The sequence below is a fragment of the Hevea brasiliensis genome, chromosome 2 (assembly GCF_030052815.1).
Source record: "Hevea brasiliensis isolate MT/VB/25A 57/8 chromosome 2, ASM3005281v1, whole genome shotgun sequence".
In the NCBI taxonomy this organism is placed as follows: Eukaryota; Viridiplantae; Streptophyta; class Magnoliopsida; order Malpighiales; family Euphorbiaceae; genus Hevea; species Hevea brasiliensis.
The window spans coordinates 94,880,042-94,884,765 of NC_079494.1; the positions used below are offsets into that span (position 1 = coordinate 94,880,042).

General features: G+C 34.4%; 2 non-coding genes across 2 annotated transcripts; one reads left to right on the forward strand and one right to left on the reverse strand.

Annotated features, from left to right (window-relative positions):
- Nucleotides 1-1,776: 1,776 nt before the first annotated feature.
- On the forward strand, nucleotides 1,777-1,883 carry LOC131178190 (small nucleolar RNA R71). The gene has a single exon (XR_009147322.1). It is a non-coding gene; the product is annotated as a small nucleolar RNA R71 (small nucleolar RNA).
- A 1,454-nt stretch (nucleotides 1,884-3,337) lies between these two features.
- Nucleotides 3,338-3,443, reverse strand: LOC131178159 (small nucleolar RNA R71). Its single transcript, XR_009147288.1, has one exon. It is a non-coding gene; the product is annotated as a small nucleolar RNA R71 (small nucleolar RNA).
- Nucleotides 3,444-4,724: the final 1,281 nt, after the last annotated feature.

The following is a 4,724-nucleotide window of genomic DNA, read 5'->3' on the forward strand; positions in this document are numbered from 1 at the left end:
ATAGGCTGCAATTTCCTTATTATCATCATCTATGGTGGTGTTGTGTACAATGCATACTTTAAGAGGATATTCAAGATATCTATTATTGAATTCCTTTTCTACTAGCTTGTCTATGATGTTAACCCTTAAGCACTTGTCTGCATCTGGCTTATGTTTCATAGCTATAAACATGTTGAACTCTACTTCTTCTTCTCCTACTTTGAGAGTTATCCCCTTGTTTTTAACATCTATGATAGCTCTGGCAGTTGCCAAAAAAGGTCTTCCCAATATGATGGGAATATAAACATCTTCTTCCGTCTCTAAAATAACAAAATCAACTGGAATAAAAACTTATCTACCTTGATGGGGATGTTTTCCAGGATGCTAATTGGGTACTTGATAAACCTATGCGCCTGTTGCAATGAGATTATAGTTTTTTTGAGCTCTCCAACACTCAATTTTTAGCATATTGACAGAGGCATTAGACAAACACTTGCACCTAAATCACAAAGGACCTTGTCTATATTTATGTTGCCAATAAAACAAGGTATTGAAAAGCTTCTAGGGTCCTTGAGTTTTGGAGTTAGTTTGTTTTACAAGATAGTACTATATTCCTCTATTAGAGCGACTGTCTCATAATTCTCCAACTTTCTCTTATTTGAGAGGATCTCCTTTAAGAACTTTACATAGGATGGCATTGAGATAGTGCTTCAGTGAAAGGAATGTTAATGTAAAGTTTCTGTAATACTTCTAAAAACTTTCCAAACTACTTATCCAATTTAGTCTTCTGAAATCTTTAAGGAAAGAGTAGTGGAGGCTGGTATGGCTTGGGCAGCTCCTTTTTCTTTTTCTCTTCCTCTTCTGTATCTTTGTCAGCTACTTATTCATCTCCCTATGCTTGGTTATCAGAATCACTAAAAGTTTCCCTTACTGACTTTTGCTTATTTTCTATATGTTGCTCTTCTAGAATTCTACCCCTCCTCAAAGTAACTGCCTTACAATGCTCTTTAGGGTTCACCTCTAGTTGACTAGGCAATTTAACAATGGCTTTGCTTGAAGAACTAGCTTACTAGGCAATTTGATTCTCAAGTATTTTATTGTGAGTTGCCAGTTGGTCCATTCTAGAAGCTAGTTGCTTTATCATCTCATTCTATTGTTGTTGCATTGCTAAGAAGCTTTCTATCACAAATTCCATAGTCATCTTGAGTTCAAGCTATTGAGGTTGAGGAGGCGGTGGTGGCTGAGCTCTTCTATTCTAAAAATCTGGTGGTGATAGTCTATATCATTACTGCTTGTTAATGGGTTAATTCTATTGGTTCTGTAAGTTTGACCATGCAAAGTTGGGGTGGTTCCTCCATCCAGGGTTATAGGTGTTTAATTGTGCATTGTTGGGCTACCTCTGGTTAATTTCCTCCATTATTAACATATTCCAACTATTTTATAAAGGGCTTACTGTAGTTGTTGCATTCTGAAGTCACGTGGCCTCTTCCATAGTTGTTGCAGTTTTGATTACCTCCCCCTATTGCATTAGCTTGCATCTTGTCAAGTTTCTTTGTAAGTTGGTCAAACTAAGCATTAATCATACTTAGGGCATCCAATTCTAAGATTCTAGCTATTCTCTTCATGTCTCCTCTATCGTTTGACCATTCAAAATTATGGTATGCAACCCTCTTTAGAAGTTCAAGAGCTTCATTAGTTGTTTTCTCCATGAGATCTTCTCTTGCTACCAAATCAATTGCACTCCTTATGGATGGTAGCAATCCATTGTAGAAGTTCTAAACTAGGAACCAGTCCTCTATGCCATGGTGTGAGCATTCACTTTGAAGGTCCTTGTACCTTTCTCATGCATCATAAAGTGATTCTCCTTCCCTTTGCTTGAAAGCATTCAGCTCTATCCTTAGTTTTGTAGTATTTGCAGGTAGGAAGTACCTTGCTAAGAAGGCTTATAAAAGATACTCCTAGATGGTGAATGTTCTAGCTAGTTGAGAAAGTAGCCACTTTCTTACTATATCTCGAAGAGAAAACAGGAATGCTCTGAGTCTAATGGCTTTATCAAAGACCCTATTCATCTTGAATGTGTCATATAGAGTGATATGTAATATTTATATAAAGTTAATTGCATTAATTTATGTAAATATTTAGTCTTTTAATTAATTTTAATTATATTTTATAGTTTTATTTAGCTAAAATTTAATTTCTTTCATTTTAATTAATGTTTGTTATTTTTAGGAAAAAATTATAAAGAAGAGTGAAGAATTAGAGAAAGTCTAATTTTGGCAGAAGATCTCATGGCCAGCCATGAGATTCTCACGATTACATGAGATTCTCATGGCCACCTTATTTATCCTCGCAAGAGTAGTTAAAATTGATTATTAGACAAAATTGATTAAGATTAATTATTGGGTTAAGTGAAATCAATATCCCTAGCCACTTTTATTTGAATTTAAACCCAAAATTTTATTGCTTTTATTAGCTAATTTCCAATTTTAGTTAATTTCATCTTTAGTTTAATTTTAATTTCTTAAATTTAATCCAATTCAATCATTTAGATATTAGTAAAATTAACATAAATTTTGGTAATTAAAGACAATCCTCATGGGAATGATATCTTACTCATGCTTTATTACTTATATGAATCCATGCACTTGAGGACACGCATTAAGTTTTTGGCACCGTTGCTAGAGATTAGCAACTTTAATATCAAAATAGTTTAATTTATTGGTAATCTAGGCATTTTTACTTTATTGAATTTAATTTTATGTTTTTGCTTCGTTTATTTTTTAGGTGGTTTATGAGAAGATTGGTTAACTCAAGCTCATTACAATTTGATCCTGAAATTTAGAAAACTTATAGAAAGAATAAAAGATAAGTTAAAGAAAGGAAGAAGGTTGAAAAAGAGGCTAATATTAAAATGGAGGACATGAATCCTAGAGTTGTGATTGAAGAAGTGGTGGATGAAGAGAAAGAGCCACAAGTTTCAAGGCAACAAAGGAGGGTTTTATGGGATTACATTAGATCAATGGTGTTTGATTCTACATCGAGCATTACAAGACCTCCAGTGCAAGCTAAAAATTTTGAGCTGAAGCCTACTCTTATTCAAATGGTTTTGACTGCATGTCAGTTTAGAGGGACTGCAAACGAGGATCCTAATGTCCATTTGGAGAGTTTTCTCATGATATGTGATACACTGAAGTTTAACAGAGTATCGGATGATGCATTAGATTGAGACTTTTCCCATTCTCTTTTAAGGGATAAAGTAGGAGTATGGTTGAATTCTTTACGTGATGGGTCTATCACTACATGGGAGGATTTGGCAAAAAAATTCATGGCAAAGTTCTTTCCTTCAAACAAGACTATGAAGCTATGAAATGATATCCAGATGTTTACTCAGATGGATGTGGAAACACTTCATAAAGCTTGGGAAGGTTTAAGGATTTGGTAAGAAGGTGTCCACATCATGGATTACCTAAGTGGTTATTAATTCATAGTTTCTACAATGGATTGAATGGTTATATTAGAAGCAGTGTAGACTTTGAGGAAGTAGGATCACTTTTGGAAAAGTCAATTGATGAGGGATATAAGCTATTGGAAGAGTTAGTAGATAATTGCTATAAATGGCCTAATGAGAGGAACACAATAAGGAGAGCTACTCGAGTTCGTGAGGTTAACTCCATTATTAGACTGAATGCCAAAATGGATTCCATTTCTAAAAGACTGGACAAGATGTCAGTGAATGCATCTACCACTAGCATTAGAGCACTTGTTTGTGAGAATTGTGCTGGGCCACATGTAACAAGGGACTGTTATATTAATGAGTCATTTTTCCGACTAATGTAAGAGCAAGCTTAATATGTAGGCAATCTTGGAAGATAGCAGAACAATCCATATTTTGACACTTGCAGCCCTGTTTGGACGAATCACCTAAATCTTTCATGGGGAGGATAGTAATAATAGCAACAGTCTAACTATTAAAGTAGAGCACCACCTAGTTTTTCACAACCAGAGAAGAAATAAGGTTTAAAAGATATTGTGGCAAATATGGCTAAGACAACTAAAAATTTCATGAATGATACTAAGATGAACTTCCAAAATTAGAATGTGACTTTACAAAATTAGTAAGCTATTATTTGGAACTTAGAAGTGTAAATGGGGCAAATAGCTAGCATGCTATTTGGAAGAAATCTAGGTAATTTGCCAAGTAACAAAGAGATTAACCCTAAAGTGCAATGAAATGCAATTATTTTGAGAATTGGGAAGCAACTAAAGGAACCATAATAGAAAGAGAAGGGAAAGGAAGCTTAAAAAGAAGATGTTGACGATAAGAATAAGGAAGATGGGAAGTTGAAAGAGAAAGTCTCAAAGCTATTAAAGCCTTATGTACCTCCCATACCATTTCCACAGAGACTCATGCAGCACTAGGAGGATAAAATTTTTTTGAAATTCTTAGAGGTGTTTAAAAAGTTGCATATTAACATACCTTTTGCAGAAGCAATGACACAGATGCCCAATTATATCAATTTTCTCAAGGAGATTTTGTCTAAGAAATGAAGGTTAGAAGATTATGAGAAATTGATGCTTAATGAGGAATGTAGTGTCATTATCCTAAACAAATTGCCTTTAAAGCTTAATGATCTAGGGAGTTTCACTATCCCTTGTAGAATAGGCAATTGTGAATTTGATAAAGCATTGTGTGATCTTGATGCAAGAATTAATCTAATGCCTTATTCTGTTTTCAGGAAACTGGG